This window comes from Littorina saxatilis, linkage group LG9, assembly GCF_037325665.1.
Source record: "Littorina saxatilis isolate snail1 linkage group LG9, US_GU_Lsax_2.0, whole genome shotgun sequence".
Classification (NCBI taxonomy): Eukaryota; Metazoa; Mollusca; class Gastropoda; order Littorinimorpha; family Littorinidae; genus Littorina; species Littorina saxatilis.
The window spans coordinates 49,570,982-49,595,224 of NC_090253.1; the positions used below are offsets into that span (position 1 = coordinate 49,570,982).

A 24,243-nucleotide genomic window follows, 5' to 3' on the forward strand; every position below is an offset into this window, starting at 1 on the left:
GTGATCACGAAAATGACCCATTCGACGAATGTGACAAAAAGATTGCGTTGATTCCTTAATGTTGACATGATTTTTATTCAGAATGCTACAGCAACATATATCAACTGTGGAGAGATTCAACATGTGTTGTACCTGTTAACGGTTCATAGCCTGAGTAGCTTAGTCCAACTACCAAACAACACTTCATATGACCTTACCAGAACAGTACCGACAGACGCAGGGCTTTCCTTACCTTCACCTGACCAAGCTCCGACAGTTCCTTCTCAACACGGGACACAGCGGCAGCGTCAATGATCAGCGTAACCATGGAAACCAACTTCAAGTCCGCTCTGCGTTGACTACAAGTGTCCAGTATGTCCTTCACACGGTCCCTCAGAGCACGAGTGACGCCACACATCCCTTTATTGGTGGACCCTTTGGTGGTGCGATCAGCAACACGTCGGTGTGACGTCAGCCTGACTCGGTGATCCAACAAGGTGACCTTGACGGCTAAGACTGTGTCCCTCACCTTGGCCTTGGCATCGAGCGTCATCTTCTTCAGACGACACCTGCATTCCTTGACGGAGTTCTCTAACTGGTCGCAAGTCCTGTCGATCTCAGCAACAGCTTCCTGCACCACTTTCTCTGTGGCCTCCAGGTGGCGCTCCAACGCTGCCACAGCTTCTTCCAGCTGCTGCTCTTCCGTCAGCAGTGACGCCACCATCTGGCTGAGCTCCTCACGTGACTTGTCTGCCGCTTCCGCCAGTTCCGTCAGGTCTGGGCATGCGCGGTGCTTGGCGCTGGCACACAGGTGACAAATGGCGGCCCCGTGAGTGGGACAGAAGAGCTCGCAGGGCTTGCTGGTGTGCACGCTGCAGTGGTCAGGCTGACTGGCAGCTAGCTCTTCCGCTGTCATGCTGGACAGCTTCTCTATCTTGTGCTGACGAGACATAGAGAACATTGCGTGAGCCTGCCTGCAAGACGTGCACATCATATCGTTGCAGGTCAAACAGATCCACACGGCGGTTGACTGACACACAACACACACGTGGTCCTGGCTCAGTACACGTGTACAATCCACCAGCGCTGCCATGGCGACGTCATCCGGTAAGGCGTCCACCACCTCCTCCCATCCATTCGTCTTACTTTTCTCGTTGGGGTCCGCGATGGCGCCCCTGCAGAGCGGACAGAAGGCCTCGGGGTTAGAGGCGAGCCAGGAGAGAAGACAGTGGCGACACAGGACGTGAGCACAGGGAAGCAGTTTGGGCTTCTTGAACAGCTCGTGACACACGGAGCATTCCGTCTCAGTGTCCGCTGAACTTGTGCCAGCTGCCGTTGCCATGGCTACAAGTTAGTCCTGATGGAGCAACACACACAAGCCTATGTAAATGCAGAGAAGAAAGGTCTAACAAAATGAGTGTAAAGGGGTAACCATTCCGGCCAACAGATCAACCACCACTGCAATACAAGCATCACCTGACTCGGCACTTATACTAAAGACAGCTGCAGCAGCAGCAGCAACAACAACAACAACAACAACAACAACAACACCAACAACACCAACAACAACAACAACAACAACAACAACAACAACACCTTGCACCAACAACAGCAACTACATTTGTTAAAGGGAAGGACTTGTCGTGCTTAAAGTATGTTAGCGTAACGCTTGCTAGTAAGACACAATGGATCTCTCTGAGACTAGGTGTCTGTAGATTATAATAGAATAGGCAAAACGAACAAGTAAAATACTTGAATAATGTTCTTTTTAACGAAAGAAAAAGGACAGGCAAAAGCACACTATCTATCCCAAATAACATGTCAGAACCTGGTGTACTCGTTTTGCGGTCCACTACCAGATCATGGTTTGTTACTTGCCCCCATCCACCCGGGTTGATGTCCCCTTCGAACAGCAATGATATGTGTGTGGACTTTTTAAAAGAACAGCGACTTACAACTGACAAACACGCGCAAGCTGCAGGATATTTTGTCTGTACACATCTGTGGATCCACGGATTGCAACTTTGATTGGACAATGTATCGATGAATATCATGCATAAACGTTAGAAACGCGTATTCTGCTCTTAGCGTCAACACAAGGTTTATTGTAATGTTCACACCAGTATCGTATCATGAGATCCGGGAAACATGTTTTCAAATCAATTTTCAAAGGAGAAGTCCTCAGCGGAGCTTAACTTACTTTCAGTAGTTACAGCTACACAGCTAGCTAAACACACTCAAATAACGTATTGTGGCTGTTACTTCGTTATGGTTTACATTTGAGTTGCTCGTGTACAGCAATTTTAAGTTAATCTATTTGTGCACACAAAAAACGCAGGAGAATACAACCTCCAGAGCTTAACATGCAACGGCATCGACAACCCTTCAACACTACTTAACGAAGTGAGATAAAAACACTTCTTAAAGGCATACTAACGCACTCCCGTGTTTACAAAGTGTAGTTTGCCCACAATCGATGTCAAACGCACCATAAGACCATATAATGACGATATGTCACCATGCGCGGACCATAATACATGCATTACAGCTTGTTCTAGCCTCTGAAAAAGTGAGGATGTCAACAACGACACGGAGTTCTCTCCCTTGCATCAACGTTACATGTGTTGCCAAATCTATAAATAGGACGATCCAGATCAAAATGAAAATTAACATATCTCAACATTGAAGGGGTCCTAGACCACACTATTTTGCAGGGAACTTAATTTAGCATGTCTCCAGCTGTTGGTAAAGCAATTAGCGTGAATAGTCATCGAGTACATATGGCTTTAACGAAAGGAGATACAAGTAGAGGTTACATGTCGAGTCTCAGTGATTAGGCCAAAAAACAAAATAGGTGTGGTTACGGTAACATAGCCAACAAAAATAGGGCAGGAAGGTAAGTAATCACTTTTTTTGTTTTAACTTTTTTTCTAATGTGTACACATTAAACCTAATTGACAGGAAAATAAGTGTGCGACTCGGGCGTTTTCGCTTTTATTGCGTTTTCTGAACTCGTTTTCTTGGGGTTTTTTGGTTTTTTTTACAAAATGTAATAAAAAGTTATAGGGTCGGCCCCTAAAAATAGAGTAGGTCGGGTTACCGTAACCACACCTATTTTTGTTAGGCCTTATTAAAAATAATGGTCGAAGTTAGCGGATCATGAAACATGCGAGCTTTAGCGAGCTTTTTCATGACCGCGAACTGAAACCATTATTTTGTATAATCACTGAGACGAGGTGTGTAACCTCTTTATTCCTCCTTTCTTCAGTTATTCAAAGAAAAGAGGAGGTTTTTTGCGAAAGTTTGATCGAATCCTATTCACTCAACCAGTCAACCTGCGCAGGCGATCGATTAATGCGCGGTTGTATAGTTCCGTGCAAATCATTCCATTCTGTTAACACTTATTGTCAGTTTTTTTTCTATTTTGGACTAAAATCAAGTACACAGATATGCTGTTATTCTGCTGTGGCGGCAAAGGCAGATATTGTGTGTTCTGTATATGTTTTGGTATCGCTTAGGATAATGTTCTTTCGTCAAATGGGACTAGCAGACGAACTTTTGCACCCGTGTTCCAACGTTAAAAACTGTATGAAGTTCAGGTTTCTGGGGAAAATAGTGTATGAAACCGCTTTATGTTGTTTAAATTGATGAGATGTGTGCATTTGGTTGCGTGTAATCTGTTTATTAAATGAAATATTGTTGAAAACTGACCGTCGGATTGCAGTCTGTTGTCGAAGAAACTGAGTGAAAAGAAGGGGAACTACTCTTGTCGCTAGACAAAGTATGAGTTACTTGCTTGGGAAATTGCTTGTGATGAACGTTTGAGCACGGCAGATTTAGATTCAGAAAACAACCGAACTCATGAATTGTATATGGAGATTCATGTGTTCAGGCCTGTAGTTGGTAATTTAAATGCGGTATGTTTGTATTGTTTGCTCCAGAGATGTATACTTCGTACATTAGAGCGTTCGGAACTTTTCAGTCGCAAAAAGTAGTACCGAAACAGAGCAACTTCTCAACCCATTGCACTATCGAGGATTCAGGCTGTTGCTGGGTCGTTATTTGTTTGGTTGCTGGGTCATTATCGAAAAATAACTAGCTCTACAAGTTTACAGAGGTAAAGAAGCAGAGGGGGGAATAAGAAGAACTAAACGCGCTTCAGAAATACAGGCACACAATATAAACAAAACAAGTACACAAATTGTACAAAACAGAAGAAACCTAATGAAATAATGTATACGTCAACAACGTCAAAAGGAATGTTCAAAAAGCCACGGACAATGATCGAACTGAAAACACACAGGTGAATCCGCATTGTTGAACAGGGACGAACATTCTACATGCACTCTACGATATCATATTCTGTGCGACTTGCTACACAAAGACTGCGTGCCCCGCGTGAAACGCTCGATAAAACATCTAGCACAGACAGCGAGACAGCGCTGTACACAAAATGGGACTGACACACAGACACAAACTGTGATACAGAACAGGCACACACATTTAAAGACATACTTAAAGGCAGAGTAAGCCTCCCGTAAACCATCACAGATACGGTCAGGCTTTTACACACAATACAAACACCCTTTCATTTAAACACTCACCAATTGAGAACATCCTAGGTGCCCTCCGTAAAGAGCGAACAATTTTCAAAGAATTTATTTTTGCGTGGTTTATCTTACCCCTGAGCCATCGTGAACCCGTGTGATCCAGTTTTCCCTTTTCACAATGCAGTCGTCATAGTTAGTCATTTGAATGCGACTCGACGTGAGCTTATCTACAAAAGCACGTTTTTTATGCACGAAACAACGGCTGTGGTTCACAAGAACTCTAGCGATGGCTTTTGACTGTTGAGAGGAACGGCGATTTGCACTGATAAAACCGTCGTCTGCCACGACCCTTGCGTGACCCTGCTTCCGGGCTTTTCTTTTTTTAAACTTTCACAACTTCGAATTGTTCTGATCTTGTCTTGATGAAAAACGAATTCTTTTATGATTAAAGAATGTTTGTGTAACAAGCTGTCAATTTATTATTTAGATTTTAAAAGTTAGGTCTAGCACCAAAACGAGGCGCCATTGTTGTAGAGGACCAAGTCCACGAAAATAAATTCTTGGAAAATGTCTCACGCTCGACAGAAAGCAGCCAGGATGTTCCCGTTCGGTGAACGTTCAAATGGAAGTATGCTTGTACTGTATTTAGACGCTCGGGGAGCTCTGTGATGGTTTACGGGAGGCTTACTGTGCCTTTAAACATATCATGTTCACCCTTACTTATTCTCTGCGGATAAACACTTTTCTGTACAAGCAGGTTCTTAACATTTCGTGATAAAGTACGTACTTTGTTTCAGTGTTTTCTATGTCTAAAAAGACCGCATATCTATTCAAACGACACTGTCCAAGGTATCTCACAGCTATGATCGATTCAAGCAAACCGAAAACACATTTCCTGGAAACAGAAAGTAGGAACTTGCTCAGTTGTTATCCCGCATCTTGCTTCATCCACACGTCCCAGCAACAAGGAGGGCCTGTCTAAGAAGCGGAGATTAGCAGAGGACACACTTACCTGCTGTGATGAACAGTACACAGCCTCCACAGTTTGATATGCCTGTTAAAATACACACGTAGAACCCAGACCGTGTCGCAGTGTGTCCTGGTAATGCTATGGGGAAAACACAGCCGAGCGCGGGTGCATCAAACAGGTCACGTGACTAACTGTCACCAAACAGGCGCTTGCTTTTGAACTTACAATAAATAAGGTTTGCAAAAGAGCACTACATTACCTGCTGTGATAAATCACCCAAGGGTTCATGTTTGGTTTTGTTTGTTAAATGCACAGTCAGAGTCAAGCCTGGATAGCACTTTGTTATGGTATATTTAGAAAGTTGACTTGGCAGCATGTTAAGTGGATCACATGAGTTTCTTCAGTCATCACTGGTGTGTTCAAGTATGGACTTGCTTTCATCATCACTGACCGAGGTAACAGAGACAACTTAATCTACTGCACTCACGTGCTGCCAAACACTGCACAATCCGTCCTAAACATGTTCATTCCGGTAAAACACAGTGCTGGGTGTGCAGCTGTTATGATTGACTGTTCCATGCGCTGCAGCGGTTTGCCTTGCATGATTACCTTCAATAAGCTTTAGAAGTCAGAGGCGTTGTGACACGGATGAAAACGAACACCGAGTATCACCTCTCAGTCAGTAATGAGCTGTCTATTGTTTCTGCAACAAAACAAAGTGTGTGGTGCATGGTGACTCTGAGTCACTGGACTCATAATTGTGACCGAGCAGCTCTGCCAATGTTTTGTTAATCTGTTACGTAAGCTTATTTGTTGTTCAGGTATTTATTCAAAAATGCAGTTGACATTATAAGATGTTTGATGGGTTGTTGACAGACCATGCAGCTTTTTTGTCGGTCCGAGGGGGAGCGATATATGCCCCCGAGGACCGACAAAAAAGCTGGTCTGACAACAAACCACCAAACATCATTGTTGTCATCATTTTGGTGGTGAGAAAACAAGTGCCAAATCAACACAGGGAGCCATGCTTTGAAACACGAGTTCCGTTTTGGTAACTCATGGTTTGGGGCCCCAGCACGTTGTTGCAATCAAAGCTGGCGTGTGAAATCAACTTTCTGTGTTTTGAGTTCATAAAATGTTGAGATAAATATGTCAGGTTTGAGGATGCACAGTTCTGTATGTTCCTCTCAGTATTCCAGCCCCTCGGTTTTCAGTTGTAAATATTAAGCTTAGTGATCGAATGTGGAAGCTACGTTGGGTCAAAGGTCACAGAAGATTTGCGTCGTGCAGCGAAGAAAAGAATCGCGATCCTGTTTCTTGTTTCCGACTCATTGCCTCTTTGTTTTTCATTAGACCTGTCAGACTGCTTGCTCGGCTTTGTTAGATGTTTAAATATCTTGTTGCATGCTATGTTCTTTGCTTTTATTATTATTTCTTATTTGCGCTTCGTTTATCGATACAACGTCTTGTGCACGGGTCAATATTTGTGTGTCAGGGGTCAATTGGTTTGACCTGAACTTGACGTTCGTGTTTCTCCGAATGTCTTTGTATCGAAACACAGATACGCGCACTCCATGACTTTGTAAGAAGACAAAACATAGGTTTCAATTGTTTGTGGTGAATTGATGACCTTTCATGAACTGATGAAGTAGTTTTTACATTTAGTCAAACAGGCTCGTCACTTTCACTTTCAAGTTTTGACTAAATGTTTTAACATAGAGGGGCGAATCGAGACGAGGGTCGTGGTGTGTGTGTGTGTGTGTGTGTGTGTGTGTGTGTGTGTGTGTGTGTGTGTGTGTGTGTGTGTGTAGAGCGATTCAGACTAAACCACTGGGCCGATCGTTATGAAATTTGACATGAGAGTTCCTGGGTATGATATCCACGGACGTTTTTTTTTCATTTTTTCGATAAATACCTTTGATGACGTCATATCCGGCTTTTTGTAAAAGTTGAGGCGGCACTGTCACACCCTCATTTTTCAATCAAATTGATTGAAATTTTGGCAAAGCAATCTTCGACAAAGGCCGGGGTTTGGTATTGCATTTCAGCTTGGTGGCTTAAAAACTAATGAGTGAGTTTGGTCATTAAAAATCGGAAACTTGTAATAAGAATTATTTTTTTATTAAACGATCCAAAAATTTCATCTTATTTTTCGTCATTTTCTGATTCCAAAAACATATACATATGTTATATTTGGATTAAAAACAATCTCTGAAAATTAAAAATATAAAAATTATGATCAAAATTAAATTTCCGAAATCGATTTAAAAACTATTTCATCTTATTTCTTGTCGGTTCCTTATTCCAAAAACATATATAAAAACACGCTCAGAAAGTTAAAACGAAGAGAGGTACAGTAAAGCGTGCTATGAAGCACAGCGCAACCGCTGCCGCGCCAAACAGGCTCGTCACTTTCACTGCCTTTTGCACTAGCGGCAGACTACGTTCAGTTTCATTCTGTGAGTTCCACAACTTGACTAAATGTAGTAATTTCGCCTTACGCGACTTGTTTGTTTACTTTTGCCAGTTTGCCTGTTCGTTTTTGGAACTTTGCAAAGCAGTGTCGTGTCGTCTGTTTAGGTCTGGGGAAACGCCAATGAAAAGCGCCGAAGAATCCCCGAGCGTTTCTATTGGGTTTGCTTTTGATGATCCATGTATAAACTGCTTCCTGCAACTATGGTAAACGGGGATTTATTGCATGGGGAACATGCGATTTATTTCCCAGGTGTTTGTGAATGAAAACTCGTGAAAATGATGACAATATAAGATGTTTGATGGGTTGTTGACAGACCAGCTTTTTTGTCGGTCCGAGGGGGAGCATATCGTCTTTTGTTTCATATTTATTGACCAAGGCCGAAGGCCGCGGTCAATAAATATGAAACAAAAGTCGATATGCCCCCCGAGGACCGACAAAAAAGCTGGTCTGGCAACAAACCATCAAACATCGTTTTTGTCATCATTTTGGTGGTTCAACATTAAGTGAAAAATCAACACAGGGAGCCATGGTTTGAAACGCGAGTTCTGTTATTATAATGCATGTTCGGGGCCCCAGCACGTTGTTCAAAGCTGGCGTGCGAAAGCAACTTACTGTGTGTGATTTGAGTTTATAATGTTGAGACAAATATGTCAGGTTTGAGGATGCGAAGTTCTGTAGGTTCCGACTACAGAGTGGTGTGTGAAACCAACAGTAAGCGCCTTTGAAACGATAGTGCCCACATGTTGCATTCGAGCGATGGGATTGTCGTATTTCAAACGAGGTGATTTGCTTGCACAGTCAGCGTTGACCATCTCACAACAGATCTGTTATGTGGATTATCGTGCGACGTTCGAGTCGGGGGCAAGGAATCGCAGGAAGCAAAGATGAGTCTTTTTCCATTGTCACCTTTCTTTCCGGTTGTTGGTGCATATAATATTGTGCGGACAAAATGATGCGACGGCGAGTGTTTTTTGCCTCCAAGATTTTGTGGTGTGGGTATTGTTTTGCTCGTTTCATACCCACACCAAAACCTGAAACACACCCCACCCCACCCCGCCCCTCCCTCACAATCAGTCCATGAACACAAACACTGACACACACAAATAAATGATCAAGTTACCCCCCCCCCCCCCCACCCTTCACTTGCACACCTGCAACGCAGACGATCATATTATTGATTAAATATTCATATAGGTCAGTGTTGGGTTTTTTGTTCTTGTTTGTGTTATTGCAGAATCGGTTATCTCTTAGGCCAAAAAAAAAAAAATTGTCTGTTTAGGGTAACATGACCAAAAAAAGTAGGGTCGGTAGGTAGGTAGGTTTTTTTTTTTTATTTTTTTTTTTTTTATAAATGCTATGTTGGCTGAACATTCACTTCTTATATTTGATGAATACATGTTTGAAAACTAACGTATAAATAAAACAGAGAGAAAGGGAGAGAAAGAAACGCCAAATGTCTCTTTTTAGCATTTTTACCTCTTTTTTTTTTTTTTTTTTTTTGAAATCAAAAAAAAGTTTTTGGGTCGGCGCCAAATCGATAGGGTCGGTCGGGTTACCCTAAACAGACAATTTTTTTTTTTGGCCTTATTGCTACACGTGTCTCTTCATTACATTTCACCATCGCCCTACCACCCTGCCCCTCTCGGTATTCCACCCCTCGGTTTTCAGTGGTAAATATTAGTAATCGAATATTGAAGCTACGTTGAGTCAAAGGTCACAGAAGATTTGCATCGTGCAGCACTGCACGAATTGGGTCAAAGGACACAAACGATTTGCGTCGTGCCGCGAAGGAAAGATAATCGCGATCTTGTTTCTCATTGCCTCTCTGTTTTTCATTAGACTTGTCATTCTGCTTGCTCGGCTTTGTCAGATGTCTTCATTTCTTGTTGCTATGTTCTTTGCTTTTTTTATTATTATTTTTTTATTTGCGCTTAGTTTATCGATACAACGTCTTGTGCACGGGTCAAAATGTGTGTGTCAGGGGTCAATTGGTTTGACTTAAACTTGACGTTCTCTCCAAACAGATACACGCACTCCATGACTTTGTGAGAAGATAAAACATATCGATAGGTTTCATTTGTTTGCGATAAAGCATAAATGTATGACCTTTGATGAGGTAGTTTTGTTTTTTGTTTACATTTGCCAGTTTGCCAGTTCGTATTTGGAACTTGGCGAAGCAGTGTCGTCTGTTTAGGTCTGGGGAAACGCCAATGAAAAGAGCCGAAGAATCCTCGAGCGTTTCTATTGGGTTTGCTTTTGATTATCCATGTAATAGGGCTTCCTGCAACTATGGTAACCGGGGATTTATTCCCCGGGGAACATGAGATTTATTTCCCAGGTGCTTGTGAATGAAAACTCGTGAAAATGATGACAATGGGTTTTGTTTGTATAGTTTCTACAAATTGTTAATCTGATAGATAGATAGATAGATAGATATGGTTCAAGAGATTCAACCACACACACACGCACACACACACATACACACACACACACACACACACACACACACACATATTTTAAATTCAAGTTTATTGAAATCATGACAGAACAATTCAGTTGTGAAGGTCATAGCCCTGGGACATTGTTTTACAAAATTGCAGCGGTAGAAGTTATACTGCAATTGGTTGGTTATGTATGTAGTTGTTTGTGTGTTTCTTCAGCCTATTTGGCTATTAAACACTGTGTGCTTTGTTTATTTACATGGTGGGCTCTCTATGTACATTCATTTTGTTCAGTCAATTGAAGAAGGTTGTACAAAGTTAATATATTTTCACACGTTTTTTTATCAAATCTTGCTGATTTTGTTTATATAATTTAAACAACTTGTTGGTGAGGGAAGGGGTAGGGTGGAGGGTTGGCGGGGGTTGTTGTGTGGATAAAGGCCCCGGATTAAAGCTTTCACAGTACCTACACTGCATTGTGTGTCAAGAATTTCGTTGACACTACTCAAACCGAACAAAGGAAAGAAAATAGTCCATCCATTGTCGTACCCTAACTAAACAATATATTTCAGTGTTCATTCATTCAAACTTGCTGTGCCATTAATAGCGACATATGTTTGCTCACGATGTCATTTTCACGCTCGTCAGCAACACGGGGGATAACCGGCTTGACACTGAGCAGCCTGGTGTATGCCGTGCATGGCACGATTCAAGGCAGACTTCGTTGTTTTACTCCGGAGTTTGTGTTCCTTGTCTGGATCAAATGTATATGCTACAGCTTCACTGGTGGTCACATTTGTTTCGATCTGCATTGAGGGTGGAAGTATAGTTGGTATACTTTCCGCGTAATTTCCCATCATAGCTGGACATTGTGGTGATCGAACGCCGAAAATGGCTGCTCGATGCGTTTTGAAGGCGAACCTGCTTCTAATTGTCGCCAAAACAGCTCGTAACCAACTTCTGTACGGGAGTCTGAGGGTCCAGGGAGTCATACCATTGCGAGGAAGGAGTAGTTTAAAGTTAAATGCTGCGTCAGAGCGTGCAGACGAGAGGTGGTCAAATATTCGAGAAGGTCGAACACCATATTGCCTTCCTTGATATGAGTCAAAAACGTCATGAAGTTTTTTTCGCGCCAGCAGTTCTACTTATCTATGGCATATCTCCTTCACTTATGTCTTTGCTGTCGAGTTCGTGGAAGACATCCCGTACAGCAACAAAACCAGAGACGAAGAGTGTTTGACGAAGCCTTTATCTCTGAGAACACAAAACTAGGAATTTGGTTTTGTTGGAGATGGAAACCTAGCAATCAGACGCTATAGACAGATCAAAACAAAGCAAATCAAAAGACAAATTAAAGCAACATGTAACCAAGACAAAAAAGCAATGCTAACTCGACAAAAATCGATTAAAAATAGTTTGCAATGGTTCTGACAATGTAGGTCTCTCAAGGTTGGTCATGGGATAACGTAGAGTGTCAGTGTCCCTGTCAAAGAAATATATCTATTGCAGGTAGGTCTCTCAAGGGAGGAGTCCACTCTTCAGCTCACGGGGTAGTTCCACATGACTGACACGTGGTCGACAGTTATGGGTGTGACGTCATATGTCTCTTACGTCAGACACTGGGCTGTGTATCTCTGCGTTCCGCTCTCAGCCAAGGTGTGTCGGGGGAAGAATGGATGCCTGAAATTGATTTATGGGACTACAATGAGTATGCCTTCATTTGGAAATATGCAAAAGTAAATTGTAGTAACCCCGGCCCTTTTAAGCAGACAGGACGATACCCCCACCATACACAAACACACGTATATACGCCCGCACGCGCAAACGCACGCACGCACACACACACACACACACACACACACACACACACACACATACACACACACACACACACACACACATACACACACACACCCACACACACACACACACACACACACACACACACACACACACACATACACACACACACCCACACACATTGAATTGTAAATTGAAGATTTATTTGTTTAATTGTAAATAGAAAATGGCGTTTATTTGAACGGGTACTATGTTGTGAGTCCGATTAAACAAAAAGACCAATGAAGAAGGTTGCTCACCACATATTAAAAAAAATAAAAATAAAAATAAAAAGAAGAAAAGAAAAGAAAAGAAGAAAACAGTAAAAGGAGGATTGAAGCAGCCTGCATGCAACTGAGGTAAAATAAAAAAAAAGATGAAAAAAGACCAATCGCAGAAGATATTATCACACAGTCCGTCAATGTTAGATATATTGCTATTTCTCTTGACATTTTGTATTCACTGTAAAGACATTACACAAGTATTTGTCTCAGGTTTGGCTGTACCATATATTCCTCCCTCTGATTTCTTTTTGTTCACTCTTTTCTTGTACGTTGCAGTATTTTCAACTGTTATTTCTTTCCAAAAGTAATTAGTCACTTGCTTCCCTAAATTCTGGGATAATTACAATTTCATATTATATGGTTTTGTTTTTAAATTTAGGTGTCTTTGTTTTTGAAGTAGGGAAGCAATAAAGAGGTCGTCTATATCAAAACTGATATCAACGAAAATGTCAACGATATCACGTTTGCAATGAGCTCAGTTTTGCCCAATTGACCAATGGATATCGACGTAATATATGAAATAGCAATAGACAGCCATACAGTCAGTCAGACAGAAGAATTGTGGACAAAGACACACCTGTTTATTCCGGCTGAACAGTTCAAAGAAAGCAAAGCAGGGCGTGGGAACAGTGGTGGCGATGACTCCCCGATCACTGCCGTCGACCCACAGGTGGAGCTCTGCCTTGGTCGTCACAATCACTCCCACACGTGTTCCCTCCGGCAGGTTAAATGTTGCGTGGTTCAGGTTGTTGTTCTCCTGTTGACATAAAGTTGCTTTAATGTGTCAGTGACAGGGTGTGTGTCTGTGTGTGTGTGTGTGTGTGTGTATGTATATATGTGTGTGTGTGTGTGTGTGTGTGTGTGTGTGTGGTGTGTGTGTGTGTATGTGTGATAACAAAAAAGTCGGCTTAAATACATAGGGTATGTCTGTATGTGTGTGTGTGCACGTGAGTGTATGTATTTGTACGTTTGAACGTACATGCATGCATGCGCACGTGTGTGTGCGTGTGTGTGTGTGTGTGTGTGTGTGTGTGTGTGTGTGTGCCCCTTATATGACATCCGACAGCGATTGACCCCGAAAATCGACTTCGCTAATAAATTGGCTATTATTTTGTCTCTTATAAATTCAGTGTGTGTTTAAATATCTTTGACTAGAATATCATAATGTTAAACTTCGTGAAGCTATACTTACATTTTGGACATGGCAGACGGTGAACACTTTAAAACTGCGCTTTCATATCACTCAACTTAAACCTCTTCCGATGCTAGTTTTCAACATAAGAGTAATGGTACGTTTTGAAGGTCTGTGCAAATATGTCACGGTTAATTATTTCTTTTGTTTGTATATCCGTTTTGTTGGTTAACATTGATTGGATGTGTCAGGAAATATGCTGATGCGAATCAAGAAACTGATCTATTTTTAGCATACGAAGACGTCATGTAATTACACTATTTCCAGCCATATTGGACAGACACGTTACAATAATTCAAATATAAACGTATCATTACCAGAAACGTAAACCAGAGCTTAATACCACTTCCAAAATAGGAAATGTGGTTGTAACTGTTTGGTCAGAAACCCCATTCAATTACCCAACCCTCGTTTATCTGAATCTTCAACTTTCTGTAACATAAAGTCTGTCCGACTGATTTCTCTCTTTTTACATTTAGTCAAGTTTTGACTAACTGTTTTAACGTAGAGGGGGGAATCGAGACGAGGGTGTATGTGTGTGTGTGTGTGTGTGTGTGTGTGTGTGTGTGTGTGTGTGTGTGTGTGTGTGTGTGTGTGTGTGTGTGAGTGTGTGTCTGTCTGTCTGTGCGTGTAGAGCGATTCAGACTAAACTACTGGACCAATCTTTATTAAATTTTACATGAGAGTTCCTGGGAATGATATCCCCGGACGTTTTTTTCTTTTTTTCGATAAATGTCTTTGATGACGTCATATTCGGCTTTTTGTAAAAGTTGAGGCGGCACTGTCACACCTCATTTTTCAATCAAATTGATTGAAATGTTGGCCAAGCAATCTTCGACGAAGGCCGGACTTCGGTATTGCATTTCAGCTTGGTGGTTTAAAAAAAATTAATGACTTTGGTCATTAAAAATCTGAAAATTGTAAAAAAAAAAGTTTTTTATAAAACGATCCAAATTTACGTTCATCTTATTCTTCATCATTTCCTGATTCCAAAAACATATGAATATGTTATATTTGTTGGAAAAACAAGTTCTGAAAATTAAAAATATAAAAATTATGATCAAAATTAAATTTTTGAAATCAATTCAAAAACACTTTCATCTTATTCCTTGTCGGTTCCTGATTCCAAAAACATAATTCGGGGGCTGTGATTGGATGGTCTCTTCCGATCATCAAAGCATAATGCTACGGAAGTCGGCCATTTTACTCAATATCCAAAAGCATATTGAGAAAAATGGCCGACTTTCTTATCTCGTAACTCCACACTAAATACCCACTTCCCCTCTGAACACTGGGCGAAAAGTGGCGTTTTGTATCTTACAAAACTACTCAAAATCCCAACAAAACTTCAAGTTTCAATGGGTTTATCACATTTTGGTGTTCACGACAACGCCAGATTTTGATTGGATTTTGTTGAAGTTATCGCTGCGAAATTGCCTGGAATTTCAGCGCGTTTTGCGATGGTCAAAACATCATGTTAAACCATGTTACAGCATGTCTGTAACATGCAAAAATGTCAAGTTTTGATGGCATTAAAGCTTTGGTTTAACGCCAAGTAACATCATGTTATCGTAGACTTAACTTGCAAAACTGCTTGTTTTGGTGGTGTTACAGCTTGCTTGTAATGTGATTAACATCATGTTATTGCTGGTTTAACATGCAAAACCCCATGTTATGTTGGTGTTAAAGATTGCTCAAATGCCTATTAACTCCATGTTATGTTGGTGTTAAAGCTTGCTCAAATGCCTATTAACACCATGTTAGTTGGTGTTAGGCTTGATTATTAATGTAAAAAACCACCATGTTATGACGTTCACATAATTGTTTTCACCTGGATGGAATTTTGTGGAAAAGAAAGCATGTTGTTTGGGAATTGTGTGCGGGTTTCATGCTTGGATATTGCACTTTGCTGACTTGTCACAGGTCAATTGACATTTAACAATATTAGTTTTCAAATGCATCATCCTTCACACATTATGTAAACATCTTTAACATTAACACTTTGGTTGTAAAATTATTGCACTTTATTCAAACAGGACAAAAACAAAAATGCTGATTCACAATGTACAATAGCAAAGGACTATTTTGAGTGGAGACAGTGTTCATCCACACTATAATTGGATAAGCTAAAATAAATTATTCAAATCGGTGAAGGCCACATGAAATGAAAACACACCATCAGTAAATTACTTCCCTTGTGATTAAGAGCGTCATACCCATAAAAGCCATGTAAGTTTTAGCCCATGTGAGTGTGTGTTGGGAGGGGGGGCAGATGCCCTGTGAAAACATTGGCCATAGATATATATGTGAATTACTTCCCTTGGGTATGAACATTTATGAATGATTAAATGGGTGAAAGAAGGCCATACAAAATAAAAATCAGTAAATAACTAAATCACTTCCCTTGTGAGTAAGAACAGTCATACCAATGTTCCAACTTTTTGCTAAAAATTCGCCCACAATGTGACCTTCAAAGTTGAAAAGGGGTAACTGAACTTCATGTTTGGATGTCATGGAGTCCAACATGTCAGTAAATTTTGAAAGCCCTAGATTCATAAACATCTGAAAACTGCTCAACGTCTTTGCATCACGGCACATTAATAAAAGTAAGAGTTAGTAAGACTGGCCTAACTGCTATGGTGAGGCAGTAATCACTCGTTGATGAATTCTTTTTCTTTATTTGTTGTTTAACGTCGTTTTCAACCATTCACGGTTATATCGCGACGGGAAAAGGGGGAGATGGGATAGGGGAAAGGGGGAAGATGGGATAGTGCCACTTGTCAATTGTTTCTTGTTCACAAAAGCACTAATAAAAAAACTGCTCCAGGGGCTTGCAACGTAGTACAATATATGACCTTACTGGGAGAATGCAAGTTTCCAGTACAAAGGACTTAACATTTCTTACATACTGCTTGAATAAAAATCTGTACAAACATTGACTATATTCTATACAAGAAACACTGCTTAATATGTAGGTAAATGCACAACAGGTTGTGAACAGAAAATCCAAAAATGTAAGGTCTTAAAAGCGGGGAAGTTTGAAAAGGGGGGGAGGGGGGGACCTAAAATGTGGCGATCATAACAACCGGCATGGGTGGCCGAGTGGTAACGCACTTGCGCTCGGAATCAAGAGGTTGCGTGTTCGACCCTGGGTCAGGCCGCTATTTTCTCCCCCCTTTTCTAACCTAGGTGGTGGGTTAAAGTGCTAGTCTTTCGGATGAGACGAAAAACCGAGGTCTACATTGGGGGTGCACGTTAAAGATCCCACGATTGACAAAACGGTCTTTCCTGGCAAAATTGTATTCTTTCTTTATTTGGTGTTTAACGTCGTTTTCAACCACGAAGGTTATATCGCGACGGGCAAAATTATATAGGCATAGCTAAAAATGTCCACCAAATACCCGTGTGACTTGGAATAATAGGCCGTGAAAAGTAGGATATGCGCCGAAATAGCTGCGATCTGCTGGCCGATGTGAATGCGTGATGTATTGTGTAAAAAAATTCCATCTCACACGACATAAATAAATCCCTGCGCCTTGAATATGTGCGCGATATAAATTGCATAAAAAAACAAGAAGAGCAAACACTCGATCGAGTCACTTTCGCAGTTCTGAATATTATATGAGGCATCAGATGGACAGGAAGAAATTGCTATTCACAACACAATGAGTCACGTTCACATAAAATTTGAGCCCGGTCACTTTTATAGTTTCCGAGAAAAGCCCAACGTTAAGTTGTGTGTTGCCGAACAGAAAAGGCTAGTTATCTCCCTTGTTTTTCTGATAACGTTCGTAAAAGGCTACAGATGTAAATACTTTGATGTAAAGAATAATCCTACAAAGTTTCAATCACATCCGATGAACTTTGTCAAAGATATAAAATGTCTAATTTTTCCTTTGACGCTGACCTGTGACCTTGAAAAAGGTCAAAGGTCAACGAAACCATCGCTAAAGTGTAGAGGTCATTGGAGGTCACGACTAAACAAAATATGAGCCCGATCGCTTTGATAGTTTCCGAGAAAAGTCCAACGTTAAGGTGGTGTCTACGGACGGCCGGCCGGCCGGACGGCCGGCCGGACAGACTAACACTGACCGATTACATAGAGTCACATTTTCTCAAGTGACTCAAAAATCAAAACAAAATCCCTGCGCTTAGAACTGTACCCACGGAATACGCGTGATATAACTATAAGCCTCATATTGATTGATTGATTGATAATTTATCTAACAAAGTTCATTCTGAAATCTTCAGCGTTTGATTATGGAGAGACTAAATCCTCAGTTCAGATGTGGTCTTAACTCCTTGTCTCCCAGGTACGGATATATCCGTACCCACTCATATGGCTCTATCTGACCAGGTATGGATATATATCCGTACACACAGTCACTATGTACATTGCATCTGTTCTCATTCGGCACATATCCGCATCCTGCTTAGACGGTTAGCTTCAGTCGCTTCCTGTAACGTTGATCTAACGCCAGCATTCTAGCCTGTTGATACACAGTTTCTACAATTCTGAGTGACCTGCTGCAGCACAGCTGGTCTCGGCTTAAAAAATCTTGGTCAACATAGATGGGGTACAAAGTGTTATAAAATAAAGCGTCCTTCCAAAGTCGATGACAGGTCCCCAGAGTATTCACAAAATTATATGGTACTGGAAGCCTTGCATGGCGACGAAAAAGATGTCCACGCCTACATGAAGAAGTATCCTTCACGGCTTCAGCGGAAACAGTCGGCTGGGGATGAGGACTAATGGTGAACCTATGTAAAAAATATAGACGAGAACAAAAATATGTCAATGGGAAAACAAAGAAAGAAGTAGAGAAGGACCTCCCCACCTTAACACAGTGAAAATGAAAAACACATGTGAATGTACTTATGTTTTAAATCCCCCCCCCCCTCCAATTAAGACCAATTATCCAAGATATTTTTCAGTCCTCAAAGGAGAATTTCACTGTTCTCACGGAACCCTCAAGAAAACTGAGCTGTGCTAATATATTATATAACTGCAAACATCCCTCAAATTCAATATTGCAAGCCACTATACATTCCTCATAAAGGCACATTCCTTCATGCTCACGTGTGAAAACTAACATAAGTTTACAAGTGTGTATCTATTTATAATAATAATAATAATAATAATAATAATAATAATAATAATAATAATAATAATAATAACGGGCATTTATAAAGCGCCTTATCAGAAGTTCAAAGCGCGTGACAATACATGTATAAAAAATTCATACAATCACTGTCAGATTCAAACAACACATCATGCACATCTCACATCCCCAGACTCTATGCTAAGGCCAACAAAACAAAATAGTCTGTTTACGGTATCCCAACCGACCCCACCTGTATCTGTTCCTTGCTGTTCTCCAAGAGACACCATGGTGCAGCAAGCTGAAGGGTGTCCTGTCGTATTTCCTCGAAGTTGTAGTAGGCAACCAGGTCAGGAGCAGGAGGTGGGGGCCGACTGACCTGCAGCAGAATTCAAATCAATTAGTCAAGTCACTATGACATATCTTTATTGTTATCGCCACACCAACCCTAAATTTTTCCTTCCATACTGTACAGGGTCCCCACTGGTTTTTAGAAACAAAATTCCATGACTTTTCCATGACTTTCCATGAGCCTCAATAACATTTTCCATGACTAGATCCACAGGTCGCCATTTCCGAACACGCAAACTTTTTACGTCTTGTCACTGCCATTTTTGACACTGGCTTGCTTTGCACTGAATTTGAGTAAGTTTCTACGCAGTGTCTCTTCGACAAGCAAGTCAAGCATTTGCTACGCAGTCAGATTATCGGTAATGTTTGCTGGTCCTGTCATTTCACTAAACAGTAAACTGGACCAGCCACTGTTTGTATCCATCTGCACTTTCGTAAATTCCGTTTCGTAACCGTCACTGTGACTTGACGAACTGTCATTTTTTCACCGCGATACACAGTTCATTGCGAAGATCTTCCTCGGTAATTCGTTCCAATTCCGCATACTTTTTGTTGTCAAGAAACAACTCGAAAGAAAGTTTCAAACTCATCATCCTCCATCTTGCTTGTCGAAGCGCTAAAGTACTTTATCGATGCAAAAACAAAAGCAGAAAACTTCGACGAAACCGACTCAAATGCAGCGCAGACGACACGACGAGATAACGGAAGGAAGTGAGCCTCGCTTTGGCTCAAGTGCCATTAAAAATACCGTTATTCTCGTATGCAAATACGAACGAGAAGTTGGTCATACGAACAAGCCTTGTGCTGGAGACGCAAATCGCGGGGGGGGGGGGGGGGGGGGTGGTGTGTGGAATGGCTGGGCAACGAAAATCGCCGCTGGCGTGCTAAAGGTTAATTTTTCTTTCTTTCTTATTTTTTTTAAATTCCATGACTTTCCATGACTTGAATTGAAATTCCATGACTTTCCAGGCCTGGAAAATTAAAAATCAAATTCCATGACTTTCCAGGTTTTCCATGACCTGTACGAACCCTGCTGTATTTGTTACCCTGAGAGAGAAAAATCCATGTTGCAGACTCAACTGGAAAAATTCCCTTCTCCATCATCTAGTGGACAGAGCTCACATGATTTCAAACAAATCTTTTTTTAAAGTCACATACTTTGTGCGACAGTGTTAGTTTACTGCAACTGTAATTTATAAATAGCAAATTAATAAATATCACTTATCACTATCAGATAATCAGCTAAATGCCTGGCAGATGACCCTCATTCAAAGTGAGTCGTGGCTAAACCATGAAACTAGAAAAACAGGTTATACAGTGGAACACCCCTTTTAAGACCTCCAATAATCTGAGAAAATTCAGTCTTAAAAAGGAGGGAGTCTTAAAAAGGGGGTTATTTTACAGAGGTTATGAACAGAAAGTCTGAGAAAACAAGGTCTTTAAAAGGAGGGAGTCTTAACAGGGGGGTTACACTGTACCACAATATAAATCTCACACTGACAGCGGACAAAAACTGAGAAAACACCCAGTATACATCGGTACTCACAAAAGAGTTACAAGTAGCATCTCCAGGAGCCGAAATCCCAAGCCCTTGATATCTGCACGTTTAGCATCTTGTACCTGGAATAGTATGAAGATAACATGTCATTGTCACCGTCAGAAAATCACTACCGGGTATATCAAAATTATCAATATCATATGATTACTTACTAAAATAACTTTATGAAGTGATCTAGCACTGTCAATGGCAATAGTATCATGACAGTTTGACAGTGAGATTACGATTAATCATCCTCATTAACAAATAACATAGATCAGTTCTAATGTAGTACCTGTTTGTAGTGAACTCACCAGCAGGAGTATTGCATGTATTAATTGCGCATTACTGAATCCATGCACCCACATAGTCTCTTACTAATTTGCAAAACCATAATCATAATGACTTCAAACCTCTGATGAATTACATAACTCATTTATGAAGAGTAGTTAATACTAATAGTTGTAGTACAAACCCAAGTTTGTGTGTGTGTGTGTGTATGTGTGGGTGGGGGTGTCGAGGGGGGGGGGGGGGTGGGGGACGGTTACCGATGGTTCACCCACAAAAATGTACACTTACTAAGTAACACTTAAAGTAACTATTTTCAAAGCTTCTTGCTTACCTTGGAATAGTGTCAAGCAGCTTATGTTGTGTCTAGATCAGCCATCAGATCTTCACACTCAGCGGGGTCAGCCTGCACATGCTGCAAACTGGACATGCCTGCAATTCTTGAGTAACCAATCTGTTGTTGCGGAGACAACGGAACCATGCTCAAGTCAGGTCCAACTGAAATAAAAGCATATTGTTAGCTGATAAATGATTTGGTCAAGCAAAACCATGCGGTATTTTTTTAATAAAATATTTAAATTTAGGCAAGCGATTCACAGAGCGCAGCGCGCTGTGCAGCGCGGCAATTCGTTAAATTTATGTATACCTCGCTGATGCAAAAATAATGTACTTATTAACTATTTAGCATTTAGCTGGTCATTCAAACCATAGCTTGTTTAAAGCTAGTAGTAGCAGTAGTATTTAGTACTAGTAGTAATGATTTAGTAAAATACTACTATAGTAGAACTAGAACTCGAACTCCTATTGCTAGTAAATTACTAATTAGTGCACACAAGAACAACCATGGCAGTTGGCAATGGCACTGGCAGAATACGATCAAATATCATTATTAGTCTCACCATGGGTTGACGTCCCATCAAAATGAATCACTGAATGAATTAGGGACTGAATCAAACTTCAGAGACATCATTACAATTTTTCACAAAGACTGATTTTCAGCAAACAGCCATGTTTACCTGTACAAATGTATCAGTGCTATCACTATGACTATGAGTATGACAGTGTGGTAACTGGTAAGCTTAGTATTTGGTTCGAGCACAGGCGAAAGGTATCGTCCACTGGACCACCAGACTACTTTCATACTCATAGAAAGTTGTGGTCCAGTGAAGGATACCTTCCGCCTGTGGTTCGAGACAGAGACAAAGTTGAAACTTAATTCGAGAAGCCAAACGGCTGACGAATACTTACTTACGTATTTTGAGCAAAACCCACACACGTCGACCACAAGTTGATGTCTGCTGGAGTACGTAGTCATAAAAACGTCCATAAAGCTTGGTTTTGAAACGTTTCTTAGCACGAGTTAGATTTATCCGCCATTTTTGATAACATTTTACTGCAGTTGGCGCATGCGCGGTCTGCGCGACTTTACCAAACTATCGCCGGCACAGGCCACTGGCACTGATCTAAAAAGAGAGACTGACAAGTACAGGCACCTTATGGTGACTGATAACCCGACAGGCACAACCATGCTGTTGTTGTACGTTGTTGTGTTTTGTAGTTGTTTCAAGTTCAGATGATGAGGCCGTGTGCCAAAAGCAACTAATTAAAAGTGTGTGTGTGTGTGTGTAAAGCCGAGCGGTGGTAGCTTCACTTAGCCGTCCTAGTGCCGGAATATGGACCGGCTCCTAATATGGACCACCTCCTGTTCTGAAAAACTAACGGCGCTTGAGCGCTCAAAAAATTTTGTTCGCTGTATTGCAGAAACACAAATCTCAAAACCGTTAGGCTTTTTCTCTTTTTATATTTAGTCAAGTTTTGACTAAATATTTTAACATCGAGGGGGAATCGAAACGAGGGTCGTGGTGTATGTGTGTCTGTCTGTCTGTGCGTGTGTGTGTGTGTGTGTGTGTGTGTGTGTAGAGCGATTCAGACTAAACTACTGGACCGATCTTTATGAAATTTGACATGAGAGTTCCTGGGTATGATATCCCCGAACGTTTTTTTCATTTTTTTGATAAATGTCTTTGATGACGTCATATCCGGCTTTTCGTGAAAGTTGAGGCGGCACTGTCACGCCCTCATTTTTCAACCAAATTGGTTGAAATTTTGGTCAAGTAATCTTCGACGAAGCCCGGACTTCGGTATTGCATTTCAGCTTGGTGGCTTAAAAATTAATTAATGACTTTGGTCATTAAAAATCTGAAAATTGTAAAAAAAAATGAAAATTTATAAAACGATCCAAATTTACGTTTATCTTATTATCCATCATTTGCTGATTCCAAAAACATATAAATATGTTATATTCGGATTAAAAACAAGCTCTGAAAATTAAATATATAAAAATTATGATCAAAATTAAATTGTCCAAATCAATTTAAAAACAGTTTCATCTTATTCCTTGTCGGTTCCTGATTCCAAAAACATATAGATATGATATGTTTGGATTAAAAACACGCTCAGAAAGTTAAAACGAAGAGAGGTACAGAAAAGCGTGCTATGCAGCATAGCGTAACCACTACCCCGCTCTTCTTGTCAATTTCACTGCCTATGCCGTGAGCGGTGGACCACGAGTATACGGTCTTGCTGCGTTGCATTGCGTTCAGTTTCATTCTGTGAGTTCGACAGCTACTTGACTAAATATTGTATTTTCGCCTTACGCGACTTGTTTTCACTCAGTTTGGCAGCGTTCACTCTAAACGGCTTTGCCGCCGAAAACGGACTCGTTTCTGTCCACAGCCAAAGCCGGCTTTTATCACACAAAAATTGCTATATATGACAGCTAAGACCGCATTTGTTACATTTTAGCAGGGTTGACCCCGAGTTTTTACCGTGCAAACAAAAAATATTAGCAAGATGTCAAAGTATGTGCGAGTCCCCTAATATGGACCACCTTCAACAAATCGAGAAAAAAAAGCTAAAAGCTATTTTCAATAATTCATTAAGAAGCTTGCTGGAAATAACCTATAACTAGTCCTCGAGATTTAAAAAATAAAAGTCTTCTTTTCGTGGAAGTTGATAATTTCACTTATTTTCACTCTGTTTTTGATAAGCTTCTTTAGTTTCCTGGTGTGCTTCAGATAATGCTCTCATCAACCCGAAACAGATCAATCTAAAGCATATTTGAATTAGACTGACTTGTACACTAAGTTGTATCATGTTATTTTGAAGTATAGGGGGCTTTTTACAGTGATTTGTGAAGGCCGCTTCACTGATCCATATTAGGCGCCCAGGCTC

At 40.9% G+C, this 24,243-nt stretch overlaps 1 protein-coding gene and 2 long non-coding RNA genes across 4 annotated transcripts in view; all 3 read right to left on the reverse strand.

Annotated features, from left to right (window-relative positions):
* Positions 1–24,243, reverse strand: part of LOC138976325 (uncharacterized) — a 39,149-nt gene that overhangs the window by 3,682 nt on the left and 11,224 nt on the right. The gene's annotated exons all lie outside the window — the stretch shown is intronic.
* Positions 10,490–13,286, reverse strand: LOC138977446 (uncharacterized). The gene is made up of 2 exons (XR_011459279.1): positions 13,117–13,286; positions 10,490–12,096 (listed from the first exon to the last, which is right to left on the reverse strand). It is a non-coding gene; the product is annotated as an uncharacterized lncRNA (long non-coding RNA).
* Positions 15,733–22,420, reverse strand: LOC138976311 (uncharacterized). 2 transcript variants are annotated; one of them, XR_011458944.1, is made up of 5 exons: positions 22,262–22,420; positions 21,344–21,507; positions 20,731–20,804; positions 19,087–19,212; positions 15,733–18,492 (listed from the first exon to the last, which is right to left on the reverse strand). It is a non-coding gene; the product is annotated as an uncharacterized lncRNA (long non-coding RNA). The 2 variants fall into 2 exon arrangements; XR_011458945.1 differs by having other exon boundaries at positions 22,258–22,415.